A 20,294-nucleotide genomic window follows, 5' to 3' on the forward strand; every position below is an offset into this window, starting at 1 on the left:
TTGTGGGTGGAGGTTTGTGATATCCCACAGAGGTCACCCGTGGAGCCCTGAAAGGAGCTATTGGCATAAAAATTGAGCACCAGAATCACTTGAGGCGCGGTTGTGGGGTCGGGGGGGCTGGGGGGGGCGGGGGAGGAGGACTGGCCTGCCGGTTGAAGGTAGTGCACAAGGATGTGCAGGGTGAGGTGGGGAAGGGAAGTAGTAACGCAATAGGGAAACCTTGTATAAAGTGACCATTCCTCTGCTGCTGAGACATTTCTGACACAGCAACAGTGACATGCGTGGAGTTGGGCTTCTAGCTTATCTGCCAATGCAAGCAACACAAAGGCATGCAAGTGCTCCAAACCTTTTCACCCCTCGAGCACAGACTGCAAACAAATGAGCCTTTTAGTGGGCTGCAGAACAGTTGGACGACTGGGCACGTTTTACAATCTGCATACTAAAGCTGGCCGTAGAACAGTCACTGGCTGAGATGCTCACGGCCCCTTGCGATGTCATCATCCCGGTTTAGACCAGTTTCTCCCATGACTCCAGCTAACAGTGCAGCCATGCAGTGCGGGTTAGGAGAATGCCTTCATCTGAGTTGAGAGCACAGCATGCAATCCAATGGGCAAGGCTGTCGCCAATCTGTTGGGTGGAGTGGGCAGATGTGTATGGGGTTACGGGCAGCCATGCAGTGCACTAAACTCTGTCCATCCAAGTGGTGGCTAGCACTCTCCAGGATGCGTTAAGGGGCCTTCAGACTTAACCGAGAAAGGTTCTTAGTATACCCACATGTCTCTCTCTTTCATCCTGTAGGAGTACATCAGGAGCATGGAGCCTGGTGAACTAGCTGTATGCTTTGCGGCATACGGAGAGCAGAGATGACGAAAAAGAGAGTGACTGAGGCACCTGGCTGGGCAGAGGGAGGAGCAGCACCCTCAGGAAGGGGTGGCTGGGGTTCCCGCACACGCTGCTGAAGAGTCAGAGTGAGCCGTCGCTGGTCGTTGCCTAACTAGACCCAGGGTCTACAGACACCGCCTTTCACTCCTGTAGATGGCCAACAACCAGTAACGCCGAACACTGCACATGTCTAGGAAACTGGTCAGTCACATCTGCCAGCAACTGCAGGATTTGGCACCACGGGGACATGGAGGGCATCCACGCCAGTGGCCGTGAAAGTGACTGTGGTGCTCAATATTTTTGCCAATAACTCCTTTCAGGGTTCCACGGGTGATCTCTGTGGGATATCACAAACCTTCACCCACAAATGTATCCATAAGTTCAAGGATGCCACCTTCGCGAGGGCACACAACTTTGTGCATTTCACCCGTGACCAAGAGAGCCAGGATTTGCCCAGATCTCGGGCTTCCCACAGGTGCGGAGTGCAATCGACTGCACTCATGTGCATTCAGATCTCCGTTGCAACAAGCGGTCAACTATGTCAACCGCAAGGGCTTCCACTCGCTGAATGCTCAGCTGATGTGCGACCACCACAAATGCATCCTGCAGGTGTGTGCACAGTTTCCACTGAGTGTCCACAACTCCTACATTCTCAGTTGGTCACAGGTCCCTAATGTCTTCCAGGGTCCACAGAGGCTGCAGGGTTGTCCCACCGGGGGCAAGGCCTACCGGCAGAGGACATGGCTAATGATACCCGTGCGATTGCCTCAGACCGCTGCAGAGAGAAAGTACAATGAGGCTTATGCTGCAACTCGCAACTTGGTGAAGCAAACATCAAGATGCTGATAACGAGGTTCCGGTGCCTGGGCCGGTCTGGTGGAGCCCTGCAGTATAGTTCACAGAGGGTGTCGTGCATCGCCGTCTGCTGCACCCTTTACAACCTGGCACTGCAACAGGGAGAGGAGCTGGCTGAGGAGGAGATGGAGGAACAGGAGATCTCCTCCAATGAGGAGGACGTCGACAGTGATGAGGATGAGGAGGTCCTTGAAGGCAATGATGACAGGGATGAGGCCCTCACACTGTCCAGACAAGGCAGGCACTCGGGAGGCCCTCATAGCTGCTAGGTTCCTAGAGGTTGATGATGACATGCACTGAGAAGAAACCATAGATCCTCACATTGTACCTATGAATGCCTGACTCCAATCTGGCTTATGGCAGCGCACATACCCTCAGTGATAACGCTCCTGTAATAGAGACGCAGTGGAGGCCCTAACAGTCACTTAAACGCAGGAGGATGACGACGACATGCAGTGAGGACACTCCATAGATCTTCATATAGCATCTGAGAATGTCTGACTCCTGTCTGGCCAAGGGTAGCTCATTTGCGCTCTGTGATCAGGGTCATATCATAGAGACGCAGCATTGAAACTTTAAAAGCATCTGATTCTTTGTCCACCTTCAGCACCTGATCCGTTCAGGTGCACAGAATCAGTGGTCACAGATGCTGAAGAGTTGGAGGCCAGCCACACCTTAAAAGGTGCTGTGTGCACACAGAGAGAATGAATGAACTCTGTGACGTTTACCATGACATTCTGGCAACAACGGCAAGCACCGTTGAGGTGCAGGCATCATTAAGGGAGTGTGAGTCTGGACCATCACTTTGGTCTGAAGGCTGCATAAAGCACAGGGAAGAGGCCCCGGACTGAGACACCTGCCTTTATCTTGTGCAGAAAGGTTTCACATCTGAGTGACACAAACACTGCTCATCAGAACAAGGATCCACAGGCAGGAGACATTCTTCTGAGTTTATTTACAATAGCGAACATTATGTACAAGTGATTAACACCCATGCCCAGGCTGTGCAATTACATCTTTTTAACTTTCCTAACCCTGCCGCTATGTCTTGGTGCTCTCCGGGCATCCACAGCAGAGGTGGAGGCAATCTGCTGACTGCTACTCCCTGTCTGTGATGACCTTGGTGAGTGTTCTCTGGAGTGCTGAGACCTGGAGGGGCCCCGGCCAGTTTTCAGGATCCTGCTGTGTGGTAGTGGCATCCTCCTCGGCCTGTGGAGCTGGAGCTGCTGAGGTCACAGGAAGAGGGAATTCGGATGGACCGGACACTCTCAGAGTCACCTGGATGGATGGTACCGGCGTGTCCACCTGCTGATCCTCCTCCCTCTGAGTGCCTGAGGGCCCCTGGCTGATTCCTTGAAGAGAAGGGGTAGCTGAAGTGAGATCATGTACATACTGTTGGAGGCCAACTATGGCATCAGTGATGAAGTTCAGCCCGACAGTGCAGGAGCGACATCCTGGGCCAAGGTCTAGGTCCTCGCCGGCCAGCTGGATGGCTCTGTTTTCAAAGTCCGTGAGGACCTTGATTTCAGGCATTCCTCCGCAAGTCTGCAAACTCTCTCTCTTATTGTATGCCAGCTTGTCCTGCATGAATAGATGGGGAAAGTGTAAGCAGGATGCCTGCCAGGCCAGATGATAAGTATGCCTGGCATGTGTGGGTGGTGAGTGGTTCCATGGATGGGATGAGGACAATGAAGGTGTGTGTGAGAGAGCGATGTCCCTTTAACTGGCAGTGAGTGTTGGACCTGTGGATGTGTGATAGGTTTGTGAGTGTGTGAGTTGAGAGTGATGAGAAGAATGACTTACCCTGGCGGAACGGAGGAGATCATTCATCCTCTTGCGGCACTGGGTGGCTGTCCTTTTTTGTAGGTGTTGGTGCTGACCACCACTGCTGCCACCTCCCAAGTCAGATTAGTGATGTTGCGTGCAACTGCACATTAAATATGGTGCCCGGCATGATGAAGCGATGAGGTGATGCCGTGGTGGGCAAATGAGAGTCCACCTGCCATGGAAATGGAGTGTTTCCCGGGAATGCATAATTAAAGTGGCAGGTTTGGGATGATACGGAGTGAGAAGCCGCCAATGTGGCCAACGGAAACGTTTCACCCACCTGCTAGCGCACTTAGTGCAAATCTGGGATGATTCCCCTCATAGTCCATTTTGGTGATTTTGGTTAAGGAATAAATATTGATCAAAAGAGCAAGAAAACTCTTGTGCTCTCCATCGAATAGTCCCATGAGCAGTTTTATACCCACCCGAGGCAGCAGACAGGACCTCTGTTTAATGTCTCATCTAAAAGATGAAACTCTGATCATGCAGCACTCTATCAGTACTGCATTGAAGTGTATGCCTGGATTGTGTGCTCAAATCTCTGGAGTGGGGCTTGAACCCTGAACCTTCTGATTGAAAAGTATGCATGTTACCACTCAGCCAAGACTGGCACCTGGAAGGGATTAATTCACAAAAGTTTTGTTGTGAGAAGGCCTTAGTGTGGAAACAAAAATAAGTTATGCAGTTGAAATCTGCCATTGTGAATAGGATTTCTTTTTCAAATAATAACTGTGAAATTTGTTTGAAATTATTCTAGAACCTTTCACTCAATCCCTACTAACTTTGTATTTGACAACAGGTCAGTGAGAAATAGCAGCATAAAAATGTGGAGCAGTAACTACATGTTCCTTCTAATGTGCCATGACAGTAGCATTCTGCCCTTATAACATTTATATGCCAGTCATCAAAATAAAATGTAACAAAATAAGTGTCATAGTTTTATGACTAAGCCGTGTCCTTGAAAAGCAGAATGGCAGTTCTGCCAACCATTCTCCTTTAGCCAGATACCATCTAATGAAAATTAAAGTGATCTACTTATCACTGTACAGAAATAAATTTTATTTAAATTTTACTTTTATTGAACAGTTTTTCAGTTTTAGTCAAAACCATCTATTGAATTGCTATTTGACCCACTTAGGGTTGTGGCAGGATTTGTTGTGCTAAGTGTGGTGGATTTCAGTTCATTCAGTGGGATGAGAGTTGAAGAGTGGTACAAAATAGTAATGAAATATAGCAAACCCTTGCAGAATGCATATGATGGAACAGACACTTATCAACAAGATGCAAGACATGAACTGGAATTGAGACTTTCTGATGACATCATAAACCAGTGAACATAATGGACAGAAGTTAATGTCCCCTGAGACAAATTTGGAGAAGGGGGGCATTTAATTGAGCTAGACGGTGTGGGGTGGGGACCCTGCTGCCTTTCTGCCTCTGCCCTGATTAAGTTCGGGACAGAAAGGCTCGTGGATGGCCTTCCTGCCCCAGTGCCAATTGAAGTCCTTAAGTGGGCAATTAATACACACTTAAGGGCATCATCCAGGGCCACTGGTATTTAACCAGCAGTGGGCTGGGCAGTCTCCACAAGGAAACCCCAAAAAGCAAACTGTGTTGAGGGTGCTCGTGGGCTCCCGGAGGGTTGGGGGGGGGGGGGGGGGGGGGCTCACTTGTTCTCAGGCATTCTGACCATGCCCCCATACCCAAAGTCCCCAGCCTGAGACAACCACTGCACCCTTATTCACCTGTGGTTTAGGTCCCTTGCTGATCCTGGGCCTCTGGTGGGTGAATTCTTGGCAGCCACCACCAATTCCTCAGTGGCACTGCCTTCAGTGCAGAGCTGCTGGTCTTTGATTGGCCCATGTGGAATTCTGCCCCCCCCACACCGGTTTCCTTGATGCCGGGAAAGGCCCACTACTGACCACTTAAGTAACTAACTGGCACTTAACATGATAGGCCTTCCCCAAAGGAGACGATATGGGGCTCTCGTTGGCTCTTCAGCCGGAGGATGAGGCCCCTGTATCTGGATTAAATTCCTCCTATTTAGTGAGTACTTTTCAATACCACTGGGGCCCTGACATTGAATTTTATCAGCAAACAACTTGGGCTTAAATAACGTTTTTAACATACAAACATCGCACAACACTTCACAGCTAAAACAACAAAAGCAACTAGTATTGATATAGCACCTTTCAAGTAATAAAATATCCCAAGGTACTTCACAGGAGTGTTATAAAACAAAATTTGACACTGAGCTACGCAAGGGGGATATTAGGGCAGAGGACCAAATGCCTGATCAAAGCGTAGATTTTAAGGTGTGTCTTAAAGGTGGAAAGAGAGGTACCAAGGTGGAGGGGTTTAGGGAGGGAATATCAGAATTAGGGCGTAAGCAGCCCAAGGCACAGCCATCAATGATGTAGCAATTAAATCAGTGATGTGCAGGAGGCCAGAATTAGATGTGTGCAGGTGTCTGAGGGTTGTGGGGCTGGAGGAGGTTACAGGGATAGGGAGGGGCGAGGCCATAGGGGAATTTGAAAACAGGCACCACCCCTCTCAACCAGCTTATTTTTCACCACATTTCTATATTTCCTTAGTTCTGATGAAGAGTCATACGGACGCGAAAAGAAAAAAACTCTCTGATGATAATTTTAAAATCTAGGTGTAGCTTGACTGGGTGCCAATGCAGATCAGCAAGCACAGGGGTGATGGATGAATGGGCCTTGGTGCAAAAAAGGACATAGACAGCAGAGTTTTGGATGACGTTAAGTTTACAAAGGGTAGAATGTGGGAGGATTTCAGCAGCAGATGAACTGAGGTTGGGACAGAGTCAGACGATGATACAGTGGTAGAAATAGGCGGTCTTAGTGATAGCAGAAATTTTTGGTTGCAAGTTCATCTCGGGTTTAAATATGGCAACAAGGTTGCATGCAATTCAGCCTCAGACAGCTGCCAGGGTCAGGGATGGAGCTGGTAGCTAGGGAAAGGAGTTTGTAGCAGGGACCAAAGATAATGGCTTCGGTGTTCTCAGTATTTAATTGGGAGGAAATTTCTCCTCATCCAGTACTGGATATTAGACAAGCAGTCTGATGAATTAGTGACAGCAGAGGAGTCGACAAAGGTGGTGTTAAGGTAGACCTAGCGGGGAGGGCAGCATTGTGGTAATGTTACTAGACTAGTGATCCAGAGACCTGGACTAATGCTTCGGGCACATGAGTTCAAATCTCACCAAACTGGAGAAATTAGTTTCAATCAATTAACAAATCCAGAATGAAAAATTTGTCTCAGTAATGATGATCAGGAAAATACTGGATTGTTATAAAAACACATCTAGTTCACCTATGCCTTTCAGGGAAGGAAATCTGACATCCTTACCCAATCTAGCCTACATGTGACTTCAGGCCTACAGCAATGCAGTTAACTTTTAATTGCCCTCTGAACTGGCCTAGCAAGCCATTTAGTTGTATCAAACCGCAACAGGAAATTTAAATCAGCCTCAGTATCAGAAACAGTAAAGGCACACCGTGCCCAGTCAACCCAGCAGAGTGCTCCTCATTAACACCTGGGGACTTGTGCCAAAATTGGGAGAGCATGCTCACTGCACACCTTACAACCAATGTCCCTGACTCCACCATTATCATCATTCCTGGGTATCTCCTATCCCACCAGTAGGACAGACTCACCAAAGGTGGCAGCACAGTGGTATACAGGCAGGAAGAAGTGGCCATGGGAGCCCTCAACATTGACTCTAGAGCCAATAAAGTAAAACTGCATCAGGTCAAACATGGGCAAGGAAACTTCCTATTGATTACCACTTATCACCATCCCTCAACTAATAAATTGGTATTCTTCCATCTTGAACATCACTTGGGAGACGCATTGGATGTTGTCATTGACACTACTATCATGCGGTATTTACTCACCAATAACCTGTTCACTGATGATCAGTTTGGATTTCACAAGGCCACTTGGCTCCAGACCTCATTACAGCCTTGGACAGAAGAGCTGAACTCTCCATGTGAGCTTGACATCAAGGCAGCATTTAACTTAATGTGGCATCAAGCAGCCTTAACAAAACTGAAGTCAAGGGAATTAGGGAGAAAACTCTCCATTGGTTGAAGCCATAACGAGTACAAAAGAAGATGGTTGTGGTTTTTGGAGGCTAATCATCTCAGCCCAGGACACTGTTGCAGGAGTTTCTCACAGTAGTGTCCTAGACCCAACCATCTTCAACTGCTTCAATAATGACCTTCCCTCCAACATGAGGTCTGAGTGGGGAAGTTTGCTGGTGCTTGCACTGCATTCAGTGCCATCCAGAATTCCTCAAGTACTGAAGTAGTCTATGCCTGCATGCAGCTAGACCTGGATAGCATTCAGACTTGGGTTAATAAGTGGCAAGTAACATTGGTGGCACTCAAAGTGCTAGGCAATGATTATCTCTAACAAAAGAAAATTTAACCATCTCTCACTGATATTCAATGGCATTGTCATGACTGAAGCCCCCACATTCAACATCATGGGAGTTGTCATTGAACAGAAGTTAACTGAACCAGCCACATAAATACTGTGGCGGCAAGAGCATGTGAGAGGCTGGGAATTCTGCGGTGAGTAACTCATCTCCCGACTCCCCAAAGCCCATTCACCACCTGCAAGCACAAGTCAGGAATGTGATGGAATACTCTCCACTTGCCTGGATGAGTACGGCTCCTACAACACTCAAGAAGTGCAACACCAACCAGGACAAAGCAGCCCACCTGAACTGCAAGCTCCCCCACAACAACCCCCCCCAAAACCAAAGGAACTAAATTGCCATTCCTTCACTGTGGCTGGGCGAAATTCCTCTGTAACAGGACTGTGGCTGTAACTACACCACATGGACTGCAGCAGCTCAAAAAAGTGGCTCAACTAGGCCTTCCAAGGGCAATTGAGGATGGGCAATAATTGCTGGCCTTGTCAGCAACATTCACATTCCACGAATGGATAGAATAAATTGGGTGCCATCTGCATACAAGTGAAACTAAGATTGTTTTGAATGATGTAGCCAGGGGAAGCATGTACATGAGAAATGGCAGTTGTGGGTGTGAGGTGGGTGCGGTGTGCAAGGTAGATACTTGGGGACAAAAGAAGTAAGTGTGCAGAAGTGGGAAGCAAAGCCATTGCAGGTGATACTCTGGCAATGATTCGATAGATAAGAATGGAACATAGTGAGTGCAGCTAGACTACGATGGAGAGGCATTGGAAGAGGATGGTGTGGTCAAAAGCTGCAGACAGGTCAAGACGATTGTGGAGGGATGGTTAATCTTTGTTGCAGACATATAGGATGTCATCCATGCCCTTGATAAGAGCTGCTTCCATACTGTGACAGGGATGGAAACCTAATTGCAGATAGTAGCAAAAACGGAATACTTTTAGGAGCGATGATTGAAACTTTGGGCTAAAAGATGGGTTTTTTTTCCAAAAGGAAAAAGACAGTCAGAAAGATTTATATAATAAATCTGAGAAAGCAGGGGCCAGGCACATGAAAGCTGTGTCACCAATAGTGGGGAGAAGGGGCAGACAATATAAGATTGTTGCAAGACTTTTAGCCTGAAGCTGGATTTGGCCTCTGAATTTAGGGCAGGAGCCTGGGGGTAGTTATAGCACCTAGTTTCACTGTGCCTTTGCAATGGGTTGCCAAATGAATGTTGTGGCAAATTGGGAAGCTCAGAATACTACTTCCTGCCTCTTTGTGTCTCAATAACAGGCATCTACCTGGACTTAGGTCTCTTTATAGAGCTTTACTGATTGATTCTCTCTACATCGATTTGATATGTTGAGGGTTGAATTTAGTAAGGCTCCTAGATCGCTTTCAATTTTTATTCTTAGTTATTCCAACACCATTTCAATGCCATTCCCACCTGAAAAAAATGTGTCATACAGATTTGGTACAATAGAAGTGTATGTGTAAAAGTACAATGATTATAGTAATTGTTCCATATGCCTTCCAGAGGGTGTGGGAATTTCCATCTCAGGTTTGAGCGATCCTTGATGGATCACACAAGTGTCAAAACCTCCAGGAAAACCTCCTCCCACTACAAGGAAATTTCTTCCTCAGTGACGCAGAACGACATGCTTACTCTGTGATGCAAGTGTGGAACATTAAAGTCATGGGAAAGCTTTAGCAGCGTAATTCAGGAGATTATGCAAAGGTCTCCACTCGTACTTCTGGTAACATAATTCTGAAGCTGTGTAGTTGTGTGTTGTAGCTTTGTGGGAGCTGTTGTTTTCATCATCATTTAGAATCGTTCCTACAGAACAGTGGAAATTTTGGTTTTACTGGCATTGGCTGAACAGAATTTTACCAAGGTCTCACATATTAGATGCAGCATTTTATCACTTGACATTAAAGCAGCATATCTGAAACTGGTTGTGTTCATGAACCACCTAAAGAAAGACAGGACAGTAATGTAGTTATTTGAGTTTACATGTGACAGCAGCTTTGAGATAATGGTAAGGATCCCACAATCAATTAGCTAGAAAAAGACATTTTAAGAAAATGTCTTCTGTCAACAAAACAGATAGTCTCCTTTGGTTTCAGTCAGTCAATATGGGTGGGAATATCCATTGTGAGGTTAATTAAATCAGGAAAGACATTTGTTCAGACACATAGGTTGTAGAGGTTTCCATTTCAAAAAGGAAAACATTTTGGTCAGAAGGGTGAGTTTTTCTTCTCCCTGTCTCGTGCTCTCTGGACGTCATAAGACACCAAACTGGGGCATGTAAACATGAGCTTTGTGTACCAGAACAGTGGCACTTATTAGTTTAGGAATAGTTAGCTTGCAAGTGCAATTTCATTTAGAAAAGCAGTACTGCTTTTCTAATTGGTTTCCATGGGATGAAGAGTGACTGTCAGATTTCAAATGTGAAAGCTGTATTCTGCGGATTTCCATATTTTGTGTAAATTAACAAACTGGTTTATTTTACAATCACGCCTCATTTTACTTGGCTGCTTTTAGTGTGTTTTCCTTGAAGACAAGAGGAGCACATGTGGCAGCACATGCAAATTACAACAGCCACTACATGCAAAAATGGTTCTATGTTACAATTCCGGGGTTATAGCATTATCTAACCAGATACTGTGCAATAAATGTGCATTCTGGGTTTTAGGAATGTGAGCAATGTTCCCTCTAAGTTGCACAGCTGATTGGTACCCAAAAGTCCCCGTGCAGGCCATGCAAACACGGGCCCCTTAAATTATCGTATGTGCATGACCACACAAAGGAACTTAAAGGAGTTGCGCACTTAAATAAATTGCCCACATACTCCAAAAAAAAATTGGAGGGAACATTGTATATGAGGGCCTCATAAGCAAGGGGCCACTTATACCAAACCCAAGAATATCTGAACCATAAAATTTAAACAAAGAATTTTACCTGAAACATGCACAGCTACAGCATTGAAAAAATAATTCCATTAATAAATGCCAGGATTGTTTTCCTGTGGTGAATCACCAAAAACAGTTCCTCCCAACTCTGAGGACCTCTCTCCATATTTCCAATTGTTTTCTTACCAATAGATGCATTTCCATGCATTTATGACATTGTGTGCTCTATGTGCCATGCTGGCATAACAGAAAATATGTTAGCATATCATTGGACCCAATGGCTGGCAGCAGGTTTAAGTTCCTTGCTATAAGAGATGCTCAGAATAAAAACTAATTTTAAACATTTTTCTCAAATTCAACCAGGTTAGGCTCCATTGTTTCCCATTCAGTTTTCTTTTTTTAAATTTAAGAACATGGAGCTTAGTGGTTCTGCAATTACTAATAAAAACTAACTTTCATAATCGTAACATGTACAGAGTACATATCACACCTTCCTACCCAAATTCAATACCCTGCTGCTGGCAGGTTACTGTGAAAGAGGAGTTGAAACTATTCCGCTCACTTCAAGATGATATCCTTCAAGTAGACAATTTGTGCTGCAGTAGGAAAGAAATTGTACATTATAAAAACACACAATGCATATGCATTCTAAATAATCGATGTCTAAAAAGGGCTGGTTTAAGCTTAAGAAATATGTACAAGATAATGATTATCCCTTTCCATGTTTAAAGGTGGAGAAAAATAGCTTTAACATTTTTACAGTCCAATTTGAGGCCATTTCCTTCCTAACTTTGAAATTCCATGAAAATAGCCTGAGCAAGATTCGTATTAATTTATCTCACCAAAGTACATAATAAATCAAAACAGTGGTTAGCATGAAAGTGTGTCCATGAGGAATTAGAAATTACAACTTAGCCCGGTATTCTTCTCCATATTTATTGCTCCTGGGCAGGTTTAATGACATATTACAATTAAACACCTGGCAAGCTCTCAAACTGGGCAGGTTCCTGACAGGATGCTCTTAATCTGTAAAGTGAATCTCAGTAACAATGGATGTGACACAAGGTGAACCTGACCTCCTCGTCAATTCAATTAAGAAACAATCAGAACAGCTATGACTATTTTCCAACACAACAAAATAAAGTGAAAGCACCATGAAAGATAAGTAAATGTTTCTTCCTTGATGTTGCTTCAATCTATCAAAAAGCATCAATTTAAAAAATTCAGTATTATGTGCACTCGAACTACAAATATCCCTGGTGTTTACTTCTAATAATAAGCTTTGACAAAAGTGAGTTTAATTTTCATTTAGATACTAAAATGGTCTCCGTCCTGAAACAGAATGGTAGCAGTCAGAGAGCCAATAAGTGACCCACTGCCTTTTTCAGCACCATTTGCACAAATAAGAAACAGCTAAAACTGACCCTGTCTATACCCAGGTAAGTAGAAAGAAATCACATAAGGATAGCTCCACCAAGCTGAACAGAAGGGAAAAACGGAGGAGGATGACATGGCTGACCTGCCCAAATGCCGTGGAAAGGTCTAAAAGGACAAGTATGTTATGATGTACTATTGTCACAGAAAACGTTGTTTGTGATTTTATCTAGGGCTTCTTTGATGCAACAAGAAGAGCATAAGCCGGACTGGAGGATGGGGGACTACAAATGGAACAATAATTGGAGACAAATGAACGGATCAAGGATGGGAGTTTTGCAGAGACAGTGATCATGATGGTTTTGAGCGGGGAATGGACACTGATGATGTCAGCTAGTAGAATTAAATTGAATGGTCGTTTTTAGCGTGGAGGGTCACAAGGGAGAACGTGCGTGTCACGAACGTGTAGTTGTGATGTAATAGATTTTGTTTAAAAAAAACGTTAACATTCCACTTAAATGGACACAAGAATCCTTAAAGTTGGCTGCCAAAAGTCACCTGACTTTTTACAACTGCAATATGTTCAAGCTTCTAAAAGACTCCAAGTGGATTGCATGTAGACATATCCAGACATGTGAACATTTGAAATTCAATGTACATTCCCACAGAGGTAAACAGAAATTCAGATATTTGTGCTGCAGCATGGTGATAGACCCGCTACCACTGTGTGAATCAGTATTCATTGAGCTTATGAACTCAGCAACTCGTGCAGCTGAGTTCAGTTTTAATTACACCGTGTATGCCCAAATAGATGGTGTTGCCATGGGATCCCCTCTAGGCCCAGTTCTTGCAAACATCTTTGTTGGGTTCCATGAGAAACCTGTCTTTGATGGAATGACACCTAACCTCCTACCCCTCGCATATTTCCGATATGTGGATGATACATTTGCTATATTTAAATCCGTAGCTGCATGTAATAATTTCTTTACATGTCTTAATGGGCTCCATCCTGCACTCAAATTCACCTTTGAAATGGAGCAGTCAAATGAACTCCACTCCCTTGACGTACTAGTTGAGGAATCTGCCAGACGGTTCTCTACCACGGTCTACCGCAAGCCTACCTTCACTGGTCAATGTACATGTTGGGATTCTTACAGTTCCACACACTATAAGATTGGTCTTATTGGCAACCTTGTAAATAAGGCCTGAGCCATTTGCTCACCATGCAAGCTTGTTGCTGAAATAGGGCACATCAAAGGCATCTTGCAGGATAATGGCTACCCTGATCAGATAATTTTGCACACAAATGTAATGACACAAACATATGAACGGGCCTAAAGCCATCACTTCTGGTTCCAAAAAGTGCCCAGTCTACCTCAGATTACCCTGGAAAGACAAGGTATCTCAAAAATTTGAGGAACAGGTGAAGCTAGCTGTTTCACAGTGCTACTGTGCAATAGCAACACGAGTGGTATTTGCCACTTACAGGATGCTGCCATCAAGCCAAAAAGATGTTCTGCATATCACACAAATAAGTAATGTGGTATAGAAATAGCCAGTGTGATGCTAGGTATGTAGACCGTACGTCCCAAAGACTGGTGGATCATATCAAACAGCATGTCCCAGCCACTGTTCGCAACAGGCAAGGTACAGACCGTACCCAGCTAGCCCATGCTTGCAAAACTCAAAACACAATGTCCAACATTAGGTGTGATTCAGTGATTGGACAACTTTTTCTAAATTATTGTCAGTGTGCTTAGAATTACACTGACAACCAATTTAAGATTGTCATTCGGGCTTGCAATGTGGTGCATTTACGAATACTGGTAGCTACGTATGTTAGTACAGGGTCCTGTTCTTTGCAGGCAGAAAGAAGGTGTACATACATTGCGCCTTTTTCAGCTAAACAAAATAAGTGACAGCCATTCGCTGACTTATTCCTCAGGGAAATGTCTTGACCAATCAAGGTCAAGCTGCCTGGTTTAAATTTCAGACAATGCTTGGCAGTTAACTGTCAGTCACCATCAGTGCTGCATTTTCCATGGCAATGTCTCCAGTTGCCAACCAATCAGCACTCTCTTCACATACAGTATAAATTGTTGTTTTCCCCCTTATATTAGTATTCTTGTGAGTGTCCTGATGAGTGCAAGACGAGAAGCTTAGACATGTCTCTTTTTTCAACAATACTCAAGTTCTGTACTGCCAAACGATTAAATGCAAATCTAATCTATCTTCATTGTTGCTGATTATAAAATGGTGTAACTCAGTTTAAAATTGATAGCACATTTGCCTCAGAGTCAGAAGGGCAGCTAGAGGAAGTGCTGTCTTTCAAATCAGATGTTAAACCTGCCCTCACATAGTGCCAGAACCCCAGCACTATTTCAAACAGAAGCTTCAGTCATTCTCGGTGTCCAGGTCAATATTTACCCCTCAATCAACATCACAAAAACAGATTATCTGTCACTTTCATTTTGTTGTTCTGGGGGTTTGCTGTGTGCAAATTTGCTGCTGCATTTCCTTCATCACAACAGCAAATATGCTTCAAAAGTACTTAATTGCTGGTCACAAAATGCACATATAAATGCAAGTCTTTAAAACAGATCTAAAGATTTGATGGGGTATGATAAGATTTTATGGGGTATGTGGAACATTCCTTGTTCCAGTCCTAGTCCAGCCTCCTCCCACAACTCTTTCTCCGGTACATCGATGATTACTTCGGTGCTGCTTCATGCTCTCGTCCAGTGATAGACTGTCCACCAATATCCATTACAAGCCTACCGACTCCCACAGCTATCTCGACTACAGCTCCTCACACCCCGCATCCTATAAGGACTCCATCCTATTCTCTCAGTTCCTTCGCCTCCGTCGCATCTGTTCTGATGATGCCACTTTCAAAAACAGTTCCTCTGACATGTCCTCCATCTTCCTTAACCGAGGTTTTCCACCCACGATGGTTGACAGGGCCCTCAACTGTGTCCGGCCCACCTCCCGCGCATCTCCGCCCTCACAACTTCTTCTCCCTCCCAGAACCATGATAGGGGCCCCCTTGTCCTCACTTATCACCCCACCAGCCTCTGCGTTCAAAGGATCATCCTCCGCCATTTCCGCCAACTCCAGCATGATGCCACCACCAAACACATCTTCCCTTCACCCCCCCGGCGGCATTCCGTAGGGATTGTACCCTCTGTGACACCCTGGTCTACTCCTCCATCACCCCCTACACCTCAACCCCCTCCCATGGCACCTTCCCATGCAACCGCAGAAGATACAACACCTACCCCTTTACTTCCCCTCTCCTCACCGTCCAAGGGCCCAAACACTCATTCCAAGTGAAGCAGCATTTCACTTGCACTTCCCTCAACTTAGTCTACTGCATTCGTTGCTCCCAATGCGGTTTCCTCTACATTGGAAAGACCAAACGCAGACTGGGTGACCGCTTTGCAGAACACCTTCGTTCTATCCGCAAGCATTACCCAGACCTCCCTGTCACTTGCCATTTCGACATTCTACCCTGCTCTCATGCCCACATGTCCGTCCTTGGCTTGCTGCATTGTTCCAATGAAGCTCAACGCAAACTGGGGGAACAGCACCTCATCTTCCGACTCAACACTTTACAGCCTTCCGGACTGAATATTGAATTCAATAATTTTACATTATGAACTCTCTCCTCCATCCCCACCCCCTTTCCGATTTTCCCTCTCCTTTTTGTTTTTTCCAATAATTTATATAGATTTTTCTTTTCCCACCTATTTCCATTATTTTTAAATGTATTTCCATCCATTGTTTTATCTCTACCTTTTAGCCTTTTTTGATTCCTTCACCCCATCCCACCCCCACTAGGGCTATCTGTACCTTGCTCGTCCTGCTTTCTACTCTTAATTAGCACATTCCTTTAGATAATATCACCACCTTCAACACCTCTTTGTCCTTTTGTCTGTGACATCTTTTGGTTATCTCCACCTATCACTGGCCCTCTATCCAGCTTATATTTCACCCTTTTTCTATTTTTCCTTAGTTCTGTTGGAAGAGTCATGCGGACTTGAAACGTTAACTGCTCCTCTCCACAGATGCTGTCAGACCTGCTGAGTTTTTCCAGGTATTTTTGTATTTGTTTTCGATTTGCAGCATCTGCAGTTTTTTGCTTTTATCTTAGTGTTTAATTGACTGCTAATTCTCTTCAAGAAATGCCTACCTTGAAGAAGTTTTGCTCTTCTCTCCGTCAGGATTTGCGTATCTCTCTTTTGCCTTGTTCACCTTCATTGCTTTCCATTTCTCTCCTGGTGTTTGATAAGGTGTTTATTAAAACCCACTTTCACAGCCATATTTCCTTCCTCAGTGACTGTCTCCATCTCCGACTTACCCTACGTGGATTTCAACTGAAGTTCCATCCCTCAAGTTTCGAACCCACCCAGGATTACAGCTCCTCGACCTGTTCTCGTCGCATTCTGACGTCCACACTCAGTGCCATGAGCCGCCATATGAACACACTCGACCTCTCCCTCCAGCAGCACCGCCACACCCTTTTTCTAAGCTGCGCGTGCCCCCCAGTTTCATTTTATTCTTCGTCTCATCCGACGCCTCATCAAGAAACTTTGTCTCTTTCTTTCAGGTGCAAAGGAACGCAAGCTCCAACAACTCATCGACACCAATACCCATCCAGGACCCTCCACCCCTGCCTGTCCCTCTGTCCCCATCCCGTCTTCCAATCCCAGCACTGGCCATGTATTTACCATACCCCCTGACCTTCCCCTCTCTGACACTGAACGTTCAGTGCTCAGCAAAGGACTTGGTTTCATATCCTTACGCCCTCATCTCAATGAATTTCGGGCTCGGCACGATGCTGAACTCTTCTTCCGCCGCCTTTGTCTCCGTGCTCATTTCTTTGGGCAGGAGTCCTCTCCCCTTTCAAAGGATCCTCCTCCAATATTCTCCCTCCACCTGGACCCCTCCCTCTGGATTCTTACCTTCTCTTGATCTTTTCATTGAGAACTGTCGGCATGACATTAGTCATCTCAATTTCTCTGCTCCTCTCACCCATTCTAACCTGTCTCTCTCTGAACTTGCTGCACTCCGTTCTCTCAGGTCCAACCCTGACATTGTCATCAAACCTGCTGACAAGGGTGGTGCTGTTGTTGTCTGGTGCACTGACCTCCACCTGCTCAGAAGCTGAGCGTCAACTCGCAGACACTTCCTCCTACCTCTCCCTGGACCATGACCCCACCACTGAACATCAAGCCATTGTTTCCACAACTGATACTGACCTCAGCTCCTATGGAGATCTTCCTTCCACAGCGTCCAACCTGATAATCTCCCAACCTTGGACGGCCCACTTCTACCTCCTACCCAAAATCCACAAACAGGACTGTACCGGCAGACCGATCGTGTCAGCCTGTTCCTGCCCCACGGAACTCATTTTTTGCTATCTTGACTCCATTCGTTCTCCCCTTGTCCAGTCCCTTCCCACCTACATCTATGATTCCTCCAACATAATTTCAACAATTTCAAGTTCCCTGGCCCCAACGCCTCCTCTTCACCATGGACGTCCAATCCCTCTATACCTCCATCCCCCACCGGGATGGTCTGATGGCTCTCCACTTCTTCCTCGAACAGAGGCCCGAACAATCCCCATCCACCACTACTCTCCTCTGTCTGGCTGAACTTGTTCTCACACTGAACAATTTCTCCTTAAACTCCTCTCACTTCCTCCAAATAAAAGGTGTGGATATGGGTACCCGTCTGGACCTGGAAAAATTTATTAACTTTGCTTCCAATTTCCACCCCTCCATCATTTTCACATGGTCCATCTCTGACACTTCCCTTCCCTTCCTTGACCTTTCTGTCTCAATTTCTGGTGATAGACTGTCCACCAATATCCATTAGAAGCCTACGACTCCCACAGCTACCTCGACTACAGCTCCTCACGCCTGCTTCCTGTAAGGACTCCATCCCATTCTCTCAGTTCCTTCGCCTCTGTCGCATCTGTTCTGATGATGCTACTTTGAAAAACAGTTCCTCTGACATGTCCTCCTTCTTCCTTATCCAAGGTTTTCCACCCACGATGGTTGACCGGGCCCTCAACCGTGTCCAGCCCATCTCCCGCACATCTCCGCCCTCACAACTTCTTCTCCCTCCCAGAACCATGATAGGGGCCCCCCTGTCCTCACTAATGGATATTGGTGGACAGTCTATCACCAGAAATTGAGACAGAGAGGTCAAAGAAGGGAAGGGAAGTGTCAGAGATGGACCATGTGAAAATGCTGGAGGGGTGGAAATTGGAAGCAAAGTTAATAATCCTCCGCATTTAAAGGATCATCCTCCGCCATTTCCGCCAACTGAAGCATGATGCCACCACCAAACACATCTTCCCTTCAACCCCCTGGCGGCATTCCGTAGGGATTGTTCCCTCCGTGACACCCTGGTCCACTCCTCCATCACCCCCTACACCTCAATCCTCTCCCACAGCACCTTCCCATGCAACCGCAAAAGATACAACACCTGCCCCTTTACTTCCCCTCTCCTCACCATCCAAGGGCCCAAACACTCATTCCAAGTGAAGCAGCATTTCACTTGCATTTCCTTCAACTTAGTCTACTGCATTCGTTGCTCCCAATGCGGTTTCCTCTACATTGGAGAGACCAAACGCAGACTGGGTGACTGCTTTGCAGAACACCTTCGTTCTATCCGCAAGCATTACCCAGACCTCCCTGTCGCTTGCCATTTCGACACTCTACCCTGCTCTAATGCCCACATGTCTGTCCTTAGCTTGCTGCTTTGTTCCAATGAAGCTCAACTCAAACTGGAGGAACAGCACCTCATCTTCCGACTCGGCACTTTACAGCCTTCCGGACTGAATACTGAGTTCAACAATTTTACATCATGAACTCTCTCCTCCATCCCCACCCCCTTTCCGACTTTCCCTCTCCTTTTTGTTTTTTCCAATAATTTATATAGATTTTTCTTTTCCCACCTATTTCCATTATTTTTAAATGTATTTCCATCCATTGTTTTATCTCTACCTTTTAGCCTCTTTCGATTCCTTCACCCCATCCCACCCCCACTAGGGCTATCTGTACCTTGCTCGTCCTGCTTTCTACCCTTAATTAGCACATTCCTTTAGATAATATCACCACCTTCAAAACCTTTTTGTCCTTTTATCTGTGACATCTTTTGGTTATCTCCACCTATCACTGGCCCTCTATCCAGCTCTTCTTGTCCCAACCACACCCCCCACCCCCCAACCAGCTTATATTTCACCCTTTTTCTATTTTTCCTTAGTTCTGTTGAAGAGTCATGCAGACTCGAAACGTTAACTGTGTTCCTCTCCACAGATGCTGCCAGACCTGCTGAGTTTTTCCAGGTATTTTTAATTTTGCTTTTGATTTGCAGCATCTGCAGTTTTTTACTTTTATCTAAAGATTTGATGTTTATTTTGTTTGCATTTGTCTTTCTGTAATTATGGTAGCTTAGTAATTATGATAATGAACCAAGAATCTACAGGTCATGAATTCAAATTCCACTACCGCAAGTTGTGAGAGTAACTCAATAAATCATTGAGGTAAAAAAAGTGATCATGAATGCTACTGGATTGTCACAAAAACTCAACTGGTTCACTAATCCTGTCCCTTCTGGAACAGGAAATCTGACACCTCAACTCAGTCAGCCCTCACCTGACTCCAGTCCCATGGACACGACATGCTGGCTTTTAATGCCTTCAAGGCATCTGGAGCCAGCAATAAATACTGCCTTGCCTTACCAGTATCACACAAATCTTGAAGAAATATTATTTTAAAAACTGTTGCTTCAAGTTTTCACCTATTGTATGCTTACACTGATGACTGCTGACCAAGCATTGACCCGACTGTATTATACTTGCAGCATCATCATTTACATCATCCATCCTAATCAAATCTTAAGCTTCTTCTCAGCTATATTAAATTAAAATTCTGTTTTATTTACCAAAGTATTCAAACATTATGACTCAAGTAGCAGATACTTG

At 45.3% G+C, this 20,294-nt stretch overlaps 1 protein-coding gene across 3 annotated transcripts in view; it reads right to left on the minus strand.

The window, feature by feature from the left end:
* Positions 1-20,294, minus strand: part of LOC121277051 (guanine nucleotide-binding protein G(I)/G(S)/G(O) subunit gamma-7) — a 294,950-nt gene that overhangs the window by 234,404 nt on the left and 40,252 nt on the right. The gene's annotated exons all lie outside the window — the stretch shown is intronic.

Source organism: Carcharodon carcharias, chromosome 4 (assembly GCF_017639515.1).
Source record: "Carcharodon carcharias isolate sCarCar2 chromosome 4, sCarCar2.pri, whole genome shotgun sequence".
NCBI classification, from domain to species: Eukaryota; Metazoa; Chordata; class Chondrichthyes; order Lamniformes; family Lamnidae; genus Carcharodon; species Carcharodon carcharias.